Here is a 17770-nt window from a genome sequence, read left to right on the forward strand (position 1 = left end):
AATATGTAGAGTATACCATGCTAATGCTTGGAATACAAGTAACCTATCTAAATGGAAGGAAATCTCAAATGTGGCATGTCCAAGGGGCAACCACTAACCTTAATAAGGTTTCTCCATTTGAAATTGTTCTACCAAGGTGTAAATATACACTACCTTATTTGTTTGCCAAGGTAAGTTTAAGTTTACCTTGAGGTAAGACTCATACAGTGCGAAACTTCCTTGGAAAAGGTTTCCGACGAATGGCAAAGGAATTGGTCCAGGAGGCAAAGAAAGACATTTCCTGTGTATCCTCCAAGAAAATATTAGAAGAGAGAAGAGAATGAAAAGACCCAGAAACAATGTAGATACCTCCATGACGTGTAACAAAATGAGTAAAACATAAGTGAATTTACTTTTAGAACTTGGAATCTAAGAATTATTAACATCCTAAAGAGCTTGTTCAGCATGTTATATTTTAACTAATAGAAGAAAAAGCTGTTATGCACACGCCCGGACTGACTGGCGTGTGCGGGTGTTGTGGTTCCACTGGACCATGGACCGGAGAGTGCCTGGAGGGGCGTGACTAAGTATCTGGCCGATCCGACCAAGGTGGCACGACGGCATACGACGCCAGTGCACCAGGGAGAAACCGGGCAGAGGGACCAGGTGCTACTCCAGGTCAAGCTCCGGACACGGGGGTTGACCCACACTGGAATTACTGGAACAGGCAGGTTAGGCTGGCACAGACTGGTGGATGTAAGCAAACACGGCAGGTATGCAGAGGGGTGGATACAGGCGAGTATGCAGGCAGGGAGGTACTGGCCGAAAGGACGGGCTGGAGCACAGAAAGGTTAAGACCCAGTACAGACTGGGTCACAGAACCGCAGATGCGGTAGACAACCACAGCAGAGAGGGAACGCCCAAAGCGGTGGGCAAGAACAGAGCAGGACGGGGCTGCAGGAGCAGCGAGCACAAGCAGGGCAGGACAGGACTGCCGGAGCAGCGGGCAGAAGCAGGGCAGGACAGGACTGCCGGAGCAGCGGGCAGAAGCAGGGCAGGACAGGACTGCCGGAGCAGCGGGCAGAAGCAGGGCAGGACAGGACTGCCGGAGCAGCGGGCAGAAGCAGGACAGGACTGCCGGAGCAGCGGGCAGAAGCAGGGCAGGGCAGGACTGCCGGAGCAGCGGGCAGAAGCAGGGCAGGACAGGACTGCCGGAGCAGCGGGCAGAAGCAGGGCAGGACAGGACTGCCGGAGCAGCAGGCAGAAGCAGGGCAGGGCAGGACTGCCGGAGCAGCGGGCAGAAGCAGGGCAGGACAGGACTGCCGGAGCAGCGGGCAGAAGCAGGGCAGGACAGGACTGCCGGAGCAGCGGGCAGAAGCAGGGCAGGACAGGACTGCCGGAGCAGCGGGCAGAAGCAGGGCAGGACAGGACTGCCGGAGCAGCGGGCAGAAGCAGGGCAGGACAGGACTGCCGGAGCAGCGGGCAGAAGCAGGGCAGGACAGGACTGCCGGAGCAGCGGGCAGAAGCAGGGCAGGACAGGACTGCCGGAGCAGTGAGCAAAAGGGTAAGAGCGGAGCAAGGCTGCCGGAGCAGTGAGCAAGGAGTCAGAGCAGGACGGACAGGGCTCTGTTCACACGGAACAGACAGGAAGGGAAAGGCAGAGCCAGATACCCACAGGGTACTTGCAGCGAAGTAGCGAGGGGACCACAAACTCACAAACGGGAGTACAGAGACAACAAGCAGGAGTTAGGTACGAGTTCAGACTCTGCAGAAAAAGGAAAGGAACGGACATAGAGGCAAAACAGGTAAAGGATAGGAGAGAGTTCAGACTGGAACTGAGTGTACGGAAGAGACCGACACTGCAGCGGGATACAGGAACGGGTCTGGGAATACGGCCCCCAGAGAGGCGGGACGAACAGGCAAGGAGCGTGTTCAGACAGGACAGACAAGATACAGGAACGGATCTAGGTAATCGGCCCCTAGAAGGCGGGAGGAACAGGCTAGGAGCGTGTTCAGACAGGCCTGGAAATACAGCCTCCAGGAAAGGCAGCAGGCAAGAGTACACAGACAGGACTCAGTTCAGACACGGGAACTGATACCGCAAGGCAGGAGACATAGACAGGACTCAGTTCAGACACGGGAACAGATACTGCAAGACAGGAGAAATAGACAGGACTCAGTTCAGACAGGAACAGATACCGCAAGGCAGGGACACAAACAGGACTCTGTTCAGACGGGAACAGATACCGCAAGGCACAGACAGGCAGATCTAGGAATACGGCCCCTAGAAGGCGAAAGAACAGGCAAGAAGCGTGTTCACAAGAACAGACCACAGTTCAGACACAGAACTGGAAAACAGGATAGGACCTGGCATGTCAGAGACAAAAAGCCGACTGACAGGACACAATGCTCAGGCGCCATCTTGAGGAAGAAGGTGGTATAAATACCCAAAGATGGACAGCAATAGGCTGAAGGTGCAACAGGGGCGTGTCCGCAGCAGGTACAAGAAACAGGAAGTTCAGCGGGCGTCGCCCTATGCAGCCAAAACAGACAAACAGACAGCAAGGAGGGAAGCCAGAGAGACATTCTGGACTGGAGATCAAGTGCGCGCTCTTGCACAGTGGGAGATGGACCACCATGCAAGGACGCCGCCAGGTATGTTACAGTACCCCCCCCCTTACGCCCCCTCTTCTTCAGGCCTGCCAGAATCTTCCGCAGGGAATTCGAGGACCAGTCGTTCACTTCAAGGAGATCACTTCCACTGTCCACAGGAAAAATTGATCTCATCTGGTTAGCTAGGATGCTACCTCCTATCCAGCCATCCCTAGCAACAGACGAAACGGGTGGAGTACCAGGAACAGCACACAAGGAAGTCTCTCTCCACATATTTTCAGGTGGCACCCCAGAGGGTACAGGAGACGACTGGAAGTCCTTCACCGGGTTGGAGGGGGACAGAGACTTGGGGGTAATCTCTGCTTCGAGGTACATCTTGTCAAGCTCACAGGAAGAAATAGACGGGTTATCAGGTACATAATGAGGAAAAGTCACTGTCTCTTTGTTATCTGGTGGTACCCCGGAGAATTAAGGAAACAACTGGAGGTCCTCCGCCGGGTCAGAAGAGTGCAGAGGCTCAGAGAAAACATCTGCTTCAGAGTACACTAGGTCGGACTCACTGGAGGAAGCAGGCGAGGTATCGGGTACCGAGTATAGGAAAGTCTCTGTCCATTCACCACCAGGTGGCACCCCGAAGGGTTCTGGAGACAACTGGAGGTCCTCCGCCTGGTCAGAGGGGTGTAGAGACTCAAGGGTAACCTCTGCTTCAGAGTACACAAGGTCGGACTCACTGGACGAAGCAAGCGAGGTATCAGATCCAGGATATAGGAAAGTCTCTGTCCATTCACCACCAGGTGGCACCCCGAAGGGTTCTGGAGACAACTGGAGGTCCTCCGCCTGGTCGGAGGGGTGTAGAGACTCGGGATTAACCTCTGCTTCGGAGTACACTAGGTTGGACTCACTGGACGAAGCGAGCGAGGTATCAGGTACAGAGTATAGGAGAGTCTCTGTCCTTTCGCTACCAGGTAGCACCCCGAAGGGTTCTGGAGACAACTGGAGGTCCTCCGCCTGGTCGGAGGGGTGTAGAGACTCGGGGGTAACTACCACTTTGGAGTACCCATTGTCAGGCTCACAGGACGAAGCGGACAAAGTATCGAGTACCGAGTGTAGAGAAGTCTCTCTCCATTTGTCATCGAGTGGTATCCCGGAGGATTCAGGAGGCAACAGGGGGTCCTCCGCCAGGTAGTAGAGGTGCACAGACTCAGAGGTAACCACAGCTTTGGAGCATCCTTGGACATGCACACCGGTTAAAGTGGGTGAAGCATCTGATGCTGGGTGCAGGAAGTTCTCCTGTGTGGAGTCTGGATGGGCAGAAGTCTCTTCGGGCAGGAGAACCGGAGCACTACCCACGCACATTACCCGTTGGGGCTTCTCCGGGATACAGGGAGATGAAGCTTCAGTAGGGACTTCAAGGTAGGGGTCAGGAGGTCTCAGGGAGGACAGACCCTGGCGTGACGGCTTGCCTCTACGTCTAGCACGTCTGGACTGCCTCTTGAGGTTGGGAGAAGTATTCCGGAAAGCGTAGTCACCCTGTGAGGATTCTGGGTGGGCAGTAGTCTCATTGGGCTGGAGGACTATTGCGCTACCCACACATATTACCCATCGGGGCTGCTCCGGGATATTGGGAGGTGAAGCTTCAGCAGGAGCCTCCGGGTTAGGATCATCGAAGACCATTAGAAAGGCCACCAGGAAGGCCATTAGGTCCAGGAGGATCGGATCCCGTGTTTCATATAGGGGGTTGATCCATTCCAAGGCATCACCCGCCAGGTAAGACATAATGAATGCCACCTTAACCCGATCGGTGGGAAAACATAGAGGGTAGAACTTGAAGTGTAGCATGCATTGCTCCACAAATGCACGACTTTGTCTTGGATCCCCATAGTAACGTGGCGGATCCGCAGGAACGAGAGCAGATAGATCCATCTGGACGGGTGCGTAATTCGCCTGGAACTCAGCTGAGAAAAAAAAAAAAATAAATTTTATTTATTTATTTTTAATGCATGTATGCGCTGGAAAACTTCTCAGAGAGCGAAGGCCGTGGGGCTCAACGGGAACCATGGCCTGAGCATGCTGTTATGCACACGCCCGGACTGACTGGCGTGTGCGGGTGTTGTGGTTCCACTGGACCATGGACCGGAGAGTGCCTGGAGGGGCGTGACTAAGTATCTGGCCGATCCGACCAAGGTGGCACGACGGCATACGACGCCAGTGCACCAGGGAGAAACCGGGCAGAGGGACCAGGTGCTACTCCAGGTCAAACTCCGGACACGGGGGTTGACCCACACTGGAATTACTGGAACAGGCAGGTTAGGCTGGCACAGACTGGTGGATGTAAGCAAACACGGCAGGTATGCAGAGGGGTGGATACAGGCGAGCATGCAGGCAGGGAGGTACTGGCCGAAAGGACGGGCTGGAGCACAGAAAGGTTAAGACCCAGTACAGACTGGGTCACAGAACCGCAGATGCGGTAGACAACCACAGCAGAGAGGGAACGCCCAAAGCGGTGGGCAAGAACAGAGCAGGACGGGGCTGCAGGAGCAGCGAGCACAAGCAGGGCAGGGCAGGACTGCCGGAGCAGCGGGCAGAAGCAGGGCAGGACAGGACTGCCGGAGCAGCGGGCAGAAGCAGGGCAGGACAGGACTGCCGGAGCAGCGGGCAGAAGCAGGGCAGGACAGGACTGCCGGAGCAGCGGGCAGAAGCAGGGCAGGACAGGACTGCCGGAGCAGCGGGCAGAAGCAGGGCAGGGCAGGACTGCCGGAGCAGCGGGCAGAAGCAGGGCAGGACAGGACTGCCGGAGCAGCGGGCAGAAGCAGGGCAGGACAGGACTGCCGGAGCAGCGGGCAGAAGCAGGGCAGGACAGGACTGCCGGAGCAGCGGGCAGAAGCAGGGCAGGACAGGACTGCCGGAGCAGCGGGCAGAAGCAGGGCAGGACAGGACTGCCGGAGCAGCGGGCAGAAGCAGGGCAGGACAGGACTGCCGGAGCAGCGGGCAGAAGCAGGGCAGGACAGGACTGCCGGAGCAGTGAGCAAAAGGGTAAGAGCGGAGCAAGGCTGCCGGAGCAGTGAGCAAGGAGTCAGAGCAGGACGGACAGGGCTCTGTTCACACGGAACAGACAGGAAGGGAAAGGCAGAGCCAGATACCCACAGGGTACTTGCAGCGAAGTAGCGAGGGGACCACAAACTCACAAACGGGAGTACAGAGACAACAAGCAGGAGTTAGGTACGAGTTCAGACTCTGCAGAAAAAGGAAAGGAACGGACATAGAGGCAAAACAGGTAAAGGATAGGAGAGAGTTCAGACTGGAACTGAGTGTACGGAAGAGACCGACACTGCAGCGGGATACAGGAGCGGGTCTGGGAATACGGCCCCCAGAGAGGCGGGACGAACAGGCAAGGAGCGTGTTCAGACAGGACAGACAAGATACAGGAACGGATCTAGGTAATCGGCCCCTAGAAGGCGGGAGGAACAGGCTAGGAGCGTGTTCAGACAGGCCTGGAAATACAGCCTCCAGGAAAGGCAGCAGGCAAGAGTACACAGACAGGACTCAGTTCAGACACGGGAACTGATACCGCAAGGCAGGAGACATAGACAGGACTCAGTTCAGACACGGGAACAGATACTGCAAGACAGGAGAAATAGACAGGACTCAGTTCAGACAGGAACAGATACCGCAAGGCAGGGACACAAACAGGACTCTGTTCAGACGGGAACAGATACCGCAAGGCACAGACAGGCAGATCTAGGAATACGGCCCCTAGAAGGCGAAAGAACAGGCAAGAAGCGTGTTCACAAGAACAGACCACAGTTCAGACACAGAACTGGAAAACAGGATAGGACCTGGCATGTCAGAGACAAAAAGCCGACTGACAGGACACAATGCTCAGGCGCCATCTTGAGGAAGAAGGTGGTATAAATACCCAAAGATGGACAGCAATAGGCTGAAGGTGCAACAGGGGCGTGTCCGCAGCAGGTACAAGAAACAGGAAGTTCAGCGGGCATCGCCCTATGCAGCCAAAACAGACAAACAGACAGCAAGGAGGGAAGCCAGAGAGACATTCTGGACTGGAGATCAAGTGCGCGCTCTTGCACAGTGGGAGATGGACCACCATGCAAGGACGCCGCCAGGTATGTTACAAAAGCACACCATGTACATAACTTTTGGCTTGATTCTTAGTCTGAAAGTAAGCTCGATTAGCATTTGTTTAAAGGGGACATGATGACAGGAGTAGTGTTGAGCCACCCCCGTTGTGTTCAAGTTCGGTTCGGTTCGTCGAACACCCGGAGGTGTACAGGATCCCTTCTGCGCAGTTAGAAAGCTTGTGGCATGACCAGACAGGCTTTGGGTGCAGGTGGAAGACCGAGAGGAGGTTGAGGAGGCAGAAGCAGTGGAGGAACTTTGACATAAAGAGGATTGACGCACAACTCGTGGGGATGGCAACACTTGGACAGCAGCCCCTTGTCCTGCTGTCACCATAGTTACCCAGTGCCCAGTCAGCGACATATAACGCCCCTGTCCATGCCTACTCGTCCAAGTGTCTGTGGTGAAATGCACCCTGTCACACACAGAGTTTCTCAAAGAAGCAGTGATGTTGTGTGCGACATGCTGGTGGAGCGCAGGCACACCTTTCTTTGAGAAGTAGTGCCGACTGGGCATCTGGTACTGGGGCACTGCGACGGACATAAGGTCTCGAAAATCCTCTGTGTCCACCAGGCGGAAAGGCAGCATTTCTGTAGCCAAGAGCTTGCAGATGGTGAAATTCAACCTCTTAGCTTTCTCATGGCTAGGAGGAAATGGTCTTTTACTTGTCCACATCTGAGGGACCGAGGGCTGGCTATTGTGCTTAGACGGGGTTGATAAGGGTGTCCCCGGCAAACTGCCGGTCTGTGAGGAAGATGCAGGCGGACATGTTAGGTTGCCTTGATCCAAAGGTGGTGCTATCGATGTCGGACAGCGCTCAACACCAGCTGCTGTTACCACCTCCAAAGAAAATGATGACCTGCCAATCACGCTGGCTGTTGCGGGTAAAGAGGTGGCAGGTCTGCGCCCCAAAACAGGTGTGACTGCTGTCCCCCCAGTCACAGAGGATGAAGAGGCCGCGGATGCACAAGATATGGCAGACGGTGGTTGGCCCGGCCGGCTAGGCCGCATTGTAGCACACTGAGCTTCCCACTGCAACTTATGCTTCATGTCCATGTGCCGGTTCATGCATGAAGTACTCAAACTATGTATTTTTTGGCCTCTACTTAGCTTTTGCTGACAAATGTTACAGATAACACGAGTTGGGTCATCTTTATCGATCTGAAAAAATGCCCAGGCTATGCAAGGCTTAGCACCCATGCGACCTGAAGAGCCACCACGACTTGTGGTGAGAGGCAGAGTTGTGTTTGAGGATGCAGTTGTTGACGTGCTTCCAGTACTACGTCTCTGTCCAGGAAGGCGCAACCTGACCTCGTCGTCACTAGCATCTTCCTCCACCTCCTCTGCTGACCTCATCTCTTGGCTGACTGTGGGTTGACAGTAAGTGGGATCTCCAACCTCATCATCATCACCCTATGTGTTATCACACCCGTCGTCCTCAGAGCCAACCTGTTCCTGCCCTGACAAAAAACTAAAGTTGTCGCTCCAATCAGGTATTTGAGTCTTATCATCGTCTTCCTCATTGTCTCCACCAACAGGAGTTACAGTTTGGGAATGAGGGTCTACATTATGGTCAGAACCTTCTGCGTCTGGTCCTGGATCCGACTCATAAAGATTCTGGGCATCAGTGCAGATCATTTCCTCGTCTGGATTCACAGAAGCGCTGGAGTCGACCTCTGATTCCCAGGCTATAGTATGAGTAAACAGCTCTGCAGACTCAACCATCTGTTCTACCTCATACTCAGACGGGCAGCTGGAGATTTGGGAGCTGTGAGGAAGCAAGTGCGATTTGGGTGACACCTTTGAGGACTGGAGTATTTGTGATGTTGAAGTTGATGTGGAGGAGAGCCCACTTAAAGGAGCACTTGATATCCGTTGAAGCACCTGCTGTTTTTGTGCCTCATCTGGAATTTGTAGCGATTGGCGTGGCCGTAAGAAAGGGATCTTATCACATTGTCCGCTAAAAGAAGTAGACATTTTAGTTTGGCTGGAAGATGGTCTTTCTTCTGCAGATGTTACTGTTGCTTTAACACCTACCCCACGGACACAACCTTTTTTCCCCTTCCCAACACGCCTATTCCCCTTTCCACCAGCAGCAGGCCTTTTTCCACTCATTTTGGTGGTTAACTAATTCACAACTCTGGAGTTGTTTGCACAAAAAAACAATGGATGGTAACCGAGCAGAGCTGAGTGGCCAAACTGTGGTATTAGGCCAAAACTATTGGCTGGGTTAGATGCAGAAAAAAATATATTCAGTTTGCAACCTGATGGAGGTCAGTATAGATGGACTAATACAACAAGTCCCACACACAGCTAGAAGCCCAAATATTTTTTCAGAGGTACTGTAGATGCAGATAAAAATTTGTTTTAATTTGCAACCTGATGGAGGTCAGTATAGATGGACTAATAGAGAAAGTCCGACACACTGCTAGAAGGCCAAATATTTTTTCAGAGCTAGATGCAGAAAAAAATCATATTCAGTTTGCAACCTGATGGAGGTCAGTATAGATGGATTAATAGAACAAGACCCACACACAGCTAGAAGCCCAATATTTTTTCAGAGGTAGATGCAGAAAAAAATATATTCAGTTTGCAACCTGATGGAGGTCAGTATAGATGGACTAATACAACAAGTCCCACACACAGCTAGAAGCCCAATATTTTTTCAGAGGTAGATGCAGAAAAAAATATATTCAGTTTGCAACCTGATGGAGGTCAGTATAGATGGACTAATACAACAAGTCCCACACACAGATAGAAGCCCAAATATTTTTTCAGAGGTAGATGCAGAAAAAAATATATTCAGTTTGCAACCTGATGGAGGTCAGTATAGATGGACTAATACAACAAGTCCCACACACAGCTAGAAGCCCAAATATTTTTTCAGAGGTAGATGCAGAAAAAAATATATTCAGTTTGCAACCTGATGGAGGTCAGTATAGATGGACTAATACAACAAGTCCCACACACAGCTAGAAGCCCAAATATTTTTTCAGAGGTACTGTAGATGCAGATAAAAATTAGTTTTAATTTGCAACCTGATGGAGGTCAGTATAGATGGACTAATACAACAAGTCCCACACACAGCTAGAAGCCCAAATATTTTTTCAGAGGTACCGTAGATGCAGATAAAAATTAGTTTTAATTTGCAACCTGATGGAGGTCAGTATAGATGGACTAATAGAGAAAGTCCGACACACTGCTAGAAGGCCAAATATTTTTTCAGAGCTAGATGCAGAAAAAAATTATATTCAGTTTGCAACCTGATGGAGGTCAGTATAGATGGATTAATAGAACAAGACCCACACACAGCTAGAAGCCCAATATTTTTTCAGAGGTAGATGCAGAAAAAAATATATTCAGTTTGCAACCTGATGGAGGTCAGTATAGATGGACTAATACAACAAGTCCCACACACAGCTAGAAGCCCAATATTTTTTCAGAGGTAGATGCAGAAAAAAATATATTCAGTTTGCAACCTGATGGAGGTCAGTATAGATGGACTAATACAACAAGTCCCACACACAGCTAGAAGCCCAAATATTTTTTCAGAGGTAGATGCAGAAAAAAATATATTCAGTTTGCAACCTGATGGAGGTCAGTATAGATGGACTAATACAACAAGTCCCACACACAGCTAGAAGCCCAAATATTTTTTCAGAGGTACTGTAGATGCAGATAAAAATTAGTTTTAATTTGCAACCTGATGGAGGTCAGTATAGATGGACTAATAGAGAAAGTCCGACACACAGCTAGAAGGCCAAATATTTTTTCAGAGCTAGATGCAGAAAAAAATTATATTCAGTTTGCAACCTGATGGAGGTCAGTATAGATGGATTAATAGAACAAGACCCACACACAGCTAGAAGCCCAATATTTTTTCAGAGGTAGATGCAGAAAAAAATATATTCAGTTTGCAACCTGATGGAGGTCAGTATAGATGGACTAATACAACAAGTCCCACACACAGCTAGAAGCCCAACATTTTTTCAGAGGTAGATGCAGAAAAAAATATATTCAGTTTGCAACCTGATGGAGGTCAGTATAGATGGACTAATACAACAAGTCCCACACACAGCTAGAAGCCCAAATATTTTTTCAGAGGTAGATGCAGAAAAAAATATATTCAGTTTGCAACCTGATGGAGGTCAGTATAGATGGACTAATACAACAAGTCCCACACACAGCTAGAAGCCCAAATATTTTTTCAGAGGTACTGTAGATGCAGATAAAAATTAGTTTTAATTTGCAACCTGATGGAGGTCAGTATAGATGGACTAATACAACAAGTCCCACACACAGCTAGAAGCCCAAATATTTTTTCAGAGGTACTGTAGATGCAGATAAAAATTAGTTTTAATTTGCAACCTGATGGAGGTCAGTATAGATGGACTAATAGAGAAAGTCCGACACACTGCTAGAAGGCCAAATATTTTTTCAGAGCTAGATGCAGAAAAAAATTATATTCAGTTTGCAACCTGATGGAGGTCAGTATAGATGGATTAATAGAACAAGACCCACACACAGCTAGAAGCCCAATATTTTTTCAGAGGTAGATGCAGAAAAAAATATATTCAGTTTGCAACCTGATGGAGGTCAGTATAGATGGACTAATACAACAAGTCCCACACACAGCTAGAAGCCCAAATATTTTTTCAGAGGTACTGTAGATGCAGATAAAAATTAGTTTTAATTTGCAACCTGATGGAGGTCAGTATAGATGGACTAATACAACAAGTCCCACACACAGCTAGAAGCCCAAATATTTTTTCAGAGGTACTGTAGATGCAGATAAAAATTAGTTTTAATTTGCAACCTGATGGAGGTCAGTATAGATGGACTAATAGAGAAAGTCCGACACACTGCTAGAAGGCCAAATATTTTTTCAGAGCTAGATGCAGAAAAAAAATATATTCAGTTTGGAACCTGATGGAGGTCAGTATAGATGGATTAATAGAACAAGACCCACACACAGCTAGAAGCCCAATATTTTTTCAGAGGTAGATGCAGAAAAAAATATATTCAGTTTGCAACCTGATGGAGGTCAGTATAGATGGACTAATACAACAAGTCCCACACACAGCTAGAAGCCCAAATATTTTTTCAGAGGTACTGTAGATGCAGATAAAAATTAGTTTTAATTTGCAACCTGATGGAGGTCAGTATAGATGGACTAATAGAATGATGCTATGCCCAAAAGATTTTACTTCACTAGGTGCAGTAAAAAAATTGGTATTCTATACACAGGTGGTATATCTTGCAACACAGATAGGCTACTCCACTGACTAACACACTCTGCAATAGGCCAAAAAGGATTAGCTTTGCTAGATTCAGCCAAATGCTGTGAAAAAAACTTGCACAGCACTGGCACAGACCTGCCTGGCAAAAACTGATAGGAACTGATGTAACCTAGTCCTGAAAAGGACTCCAATTACAATTAGTCTTTACTCCCACAACCTATCTATTTAAGAGCACAGACCTCCCTGATAAAAGTCGTAGGAAATGCTGTAACCTAGTCCTTAAAAGGACTGCAATCACAACTATTCCCTACTCCCAAGCTATCTGTATATTTGTGCGAAAATTGGCTTGAAATTAACAAGGTATAGCGCACACAGCAACAGCGGTGCCGTCTAACACGCAGCTGCAGCAGTGAGAAAATGGTGGCGACGGGGAAAATGGCTTGGTCTTATAGGGCAAGGACATGTGACATACACTGCCAATGACACATGCCCTTGCTTGTGTGAAAAAAAGCACTTCGCTCCGTGTGTGCGCTGCTGATAGGCTGACAGATTGCACCTCCCCACTGCAAATGCGGGAAAGAGAAAAAAAAATGGAGATCTTCATTGTTCCTGCAGAGATCCATCCCCTGCCCCTCCCCCCACCCCGCTGTACACTCAAACTGCGTATTAACATTAATTTTCATCATTACTGAGAAAAAATCCAGTTATGATTTTGGTGCACGAACAGTTATCGAACATAACCTCGAACAGCCGAATTTTTATCAAATTGTTCGTGTTCGCCGAACGGCTCGAACACCGCCCAAAACAGCTCGAATTTGAGATTGGCGAACAGTTCGAGTAGAACAACGCTCATCTCTAGACAGGAGTGCACTATGGAAGTGGTGCAGTCATTTGAGTGCTGCATGATCAAATTTTTATGAGGTAAGAGGTCAGGAAAAATGACTGACATGACCTTCTGCAGGTGCCACCATCAGCACTCCAAAATCAGCTAATGGGCTACCAAACACCCACCTTCAACTTCTCTAGATCTAACCACTTAAATGCTGACAGAAGCATCTCAGGGGTTAATCAATAGAGATGTTCGACTAGAACTGTTCGCCAATCTCAAATTCGAGCTGTTTTGGGTTTTGTTCGAGTTGTTCGACGAACCCGAACGATATGCAAAAAATTTGGCTGTTCGAGGTTATGTTTGATAACTGTTCGTGCACCAAAAGCGTGTCCTGCATGTCTGGCGCTATTTGAGCACCAATCATGCAGGGATTGCCTGCCACTCACTGTAATGCCACAGCCATGGTGGTTGTGGCATTACAGTGATTGCCCAAATCGATGGGAACAGTGCTCACAGTGAAACATGAAAAGCCGGCAATTCAGCAGCGGCATACACCGGTACCCGACAATTTAGAACAGAAAGAATAGAGAATCACACATAGATTAGATAGATAGAAACATGTCAGTCACATATATATGAAGTACAGTGACAGTGTTGCTTACTGTACTTGTCATTTAGTGTAAAGGATTTATTAAAAAAAATAATAGTGTTTTCATGCACTGTCTCTTTAAAAAAGCCGGCCGGCAATTCACCAGCGGTACCCGACAATTTAGAATAGAAGAAATAGAGAATCACACATAGATTAGATAGATAGAAACATGTCAGTCACATATATATGAAGTACAGTGACAGTGTTGCTTACTGTACTTGTCATTTAGTGTAAAGGATTTATTAAAAAAAATAATAGTGTTTTCATGCACTGTCTCTTTAAAAAAGCCGGCCGGCAGTTCAGCATCTGTACCCGACAATTTAAAACAGAAAGATAGAGCATCACACATAGATTAGATAGATATAAACATTTCAGTCACATATATATGAAGTACAGTGACAGTGTTGCTTACTGTACTTGGCATTTAGTGTAAAGGATTTATTAAAAAAAATAATAGTGTTTTCATGCACTGTCTCTTTAAAAAAGCCGGCCGGCAATTCAGCAGCGGTACCCGACAATTTAGAATAGAAGAAATAGAGAATCACACATAGATTAGATAGATAGAAACATGTCAGTCACATATATATGAAGTACAGTGACAGTGTTGCTTACTGTACTTGTCATTTAGTGTAAAGGATTTATTAAAAAAAATAATAGTGTTTTCATGCACTGTCTCTTTAAAAAAGCCGGCCGGCAGTTCAGCATCTGTACCCGACAATTTAGACCAGAAAGATAGAGCATCACACATAGATTAGATAGATAGAAACATGTCAGTCACATATATATGAAGAACAGTCACAGTGTTGCTTACTGTACTTGTCATTTAGTGTTAAAATAAAGGATTTATTTAAAAAAAAAATGGCGTGGGGTTCCCCTTAATTTTAGTCTCTAGCGGAGGTTAAGCAGACGGCTGGGGCAGATGTTTGAAGCCTGGGAAGGGGTAATACCCACGGAGCTTCCCAGGCTACTAATATCAGCCCCCAGCTGAATACCTAGCCTTTACTAGCTATTAAAATGGGGGACCCCCCCCCAAAAAATGACATGGGGTCCCCCCTATTTTAATAGCTAGCAAAGGCTAGGCAGACAGCTGGGGGCTGATATTAATAGCCCAGGAAGGGTACCATGAATATTGGCCCCCTCCCAGGCTAGAAACACCAGCCGTCAGCCGCCCCAGAAATGGCGCATCCATAGGTTGATGTCAGCTTATAATGCCAGCTGACATCAAGCCCAGGTTAGTAATGGAGAGGCGTCTATAAGACACCCCATAGTCAAAGTTAAAAAAAAACACAAACACCCAGAATAAAGTCCTTTAATTGAAATAAACACACAATTCTTTATTGTTCTAAATTAAACCATACTTACCGTCACGCCCATTCCAGCTGAAGCCAACGATCTCCTGCAATAAAAGAAAAATAATAAAGCAACCTCATCCTTACCTTTCCATGGTTCCCACGACATCTTCAGCTCTGCTACATCGAGATGACAGGCTGGACCGCAGCAGAACGCTGCCATCCAGCCTGTCATCCCGCAGACACTGAGAAGCGCAGGCATGCTTGCGCTCCTCAGTGTCTCGCTGTGACGGCATCCAGATGAGCCGAGGTCATGTCCAATGAACTCGGCTCACCTCATGCACGTCACTGACAGCGTGGGAAAATTCTCCTGCACTCAGCGCTTCAGCGTGAGAATTCTCCCACGCTGTCAGTGACGTGCATGAGGTGAGCTCATGTCCAATGAACTCAGCTCACCTCAAGTACGTCACTTGAGGTGATTCCAGCCCCCAGCTGCCTAGTTGTACCTGGCTGGACCCAAAAGTAGGGCGAAGCCCCACGTATTTTTTTTTTAAATTATTTCATGAAATTCATGAAATAATTAAGAAAAAAAGGGCTTCCCTATATTGTTGTGTCCGGCCAGGTACAAATAGGCAGCTGGTGGTTGGGGGCAGCCCGTTCCTGCCTGCTGTACCTGGCTGGACACAAATATAGTGCGAAGCCCCACGTAAAATTTTTTTTTAATTATTTAATGAAACTAGATGGTGGCCCGATTCTAACGCATCGGGTATTCTAGAATATGTATGCGGCAGACCCGGCGCAATCAGCAGAGCGGTGTTTAAATTTGGCGCCAAAATCGCTGACTGGTCGCGGCCAGCAACCGCGACCAATCAGCAAGGCGGTGTTGAAATTTGGGGACTATATCGCCGATTGGTCACGGCCGGCGGTCGCGACTAATCAGTAGAGCGGGGTTTAAATTTTGCGCCAATAATGCTGATTGGTCGCGGCCAGCGAACGTGACCAATCAGCGATTTTTAACACAAATGTCCGGACCTTTGTAACACAATGCGGATACTGTGGGGACATCAGCGGCTAGGGTGTGAAGGGAGGACCGGGGAGCGGCGCTGCGGGTCGGGATGCTTCTGCAGCCACCAATCAGCGATTTTTAACACCGATTTGGGCGCCAAATTTAAATATCGGCCGCGACCAATCATCCATCTTGGCTCCACATTTAAACACCACTGTACTAATTGGTCGCGGATGCTATTTAAATGTGGCGCCCAGCGTCGGCGACCAATCAGCACAGCGGTGTTTAAATGTGGAGCCAAGATCGGTGATTGGTCGCGGCCGATATTTAAATTTGGCGCCCAAATCGGTGATTGGTCGCGGGCATCCTATGGATGCGCCATTTCTGGGGCGGCTGACGGCTGGTGTTTCTAGCCTGGGAGGGGGCCAATATTCATGGTACCCTTCCTGGGCTATTAATATCAGCCCCCAGTTGTCTGCCTAGCCTTTGCTAGCTATTAAAATAGGGGGGACCCCACGTCATTTTTTGGGGGGGGTCCCCCATTTTAATAGCTAGTAAAAGGTAGATATTCAGCTGGGGGCTGATATTAGTAGCCTGGGAAGCTCAGTGGGTATTACCCCCTTCCCAGGCTTCAAACATCTGCCCCAGCTGTCTGCTTAACCTCCGCTAGAGCCTAAAATTACGGGGAACCCCACGCCAATTTTTTTTTTATAAATCCTTACTTTTAACACTAAATGACAAGTACAGTAACCAACACTGTCACTGTACTTCATATATATGTGACTGACATGTTTCTATCTATCTAATCTATGTGTGATGCTCTATCTTTCTGTTCTAAATTATCGGGTACTGCTGCTGAATTGCCGGCCGGCTTTTTTAAAGAGACAGTGCATGAAAACACTATTATTTTTTTAAATAAATCCTTTACACTAAATGACAAGTACAGTAACCAACACTGTCACTGTACTTATTATATATGTGACTGACATGTTTATATCTATCTAATCTATGTGTGAAGCTCTGTTCTTTCTGTTCTAAATTGTCGGGTACCGCTGCTGAATTGCCGGCCGGCTTTTTTAAAGAGACGGTGCACGAAAACACTATTTTTTTTTTTAATAAATCCTTTACACTAAATGACAAGTACAGTAACCAACACTGTCACTGTACTTCTTATATATGTGACTGACATGTTTCTATCTATCTAATCTATGTGTGATGCTCTATTCCTTCTTGTCTAAATTGTCGGGTACCGGTGTATGCCGCTGCTGAATTGCCGGCCGGCTTTTTTAAAGAGAGCGTCTTCTGAGCAGTTTGTCAGCTTTTGGACACATTTGAAGGTGTTTTCTATGTGTTTCTATGTGTTTTTGTTTGCCTGCCATTGGTTTTAACGGTGTTCGACGGTGTTCTAAGGTGTTCGACGAACAGTTCGACGAACAGTTCCTCGAACATCCCGATGTTTGACGAACCGAACCGAACCCGAACACTACGGGGGTGGCTCAACACTATTAATCAACAGCTCCAATTGCTGCTGTTAGAGACCTGTGTCAGCTGTAAAGCACAATAGTTATCTGCTATTTGGAGTTTGCTTCTGAGCCTGCTCTATACACCCATACCTGACAGGTGTACGTCATGTACATTGTCCCTATCAATCAGGGAAGCATAAACTGTGCCCTCTCTTTAAGGGTACGTGCAAACGATCAGCAATTGCAGCGGATTGTACACAGCGTTACGAGCAAACTGCAGCGGGCAGATGTCACAGCATAGTGGATGGGATTTATACAAATCCCATGCCCACTATGCGTCTCCGTGCAGCTGTGAATCACCCCCGGACACGGACATGTGGGGTGTCTATCCGACCTCATCATGTCAATTTCTCTTGTGGAGACGCTAGTATCAGTGCAATGTATAGGATGCAGTGAATCCGCATGGTTCAATGAACACATGCGGATTCACCTGCGTGCAGCGCTTTGGACTCAGCATAAAGTATGCTGCTTTAAAGCGCTGCCAATACTGACTGTGTGCAGATGC

The sequence above is a fragment of the Phyllobates terribilis genome, unplaced genomic scaffold (assembly GCF_046119375.1).
Source record: "Phyllobates terribilis strain yellow unplaced genomic scaffold, ASM4611937v1 Scaffold_5__5_contigs__length_657084704, whole genome shotgun sequence".
NCBI classification, from domain to species: domain Eukaryota; kingdom Metazoa; phylum Chordata; class Amphibia; order Anura; family Dendrobatidae; genus Phyllobates; species Phyllobates terribilis.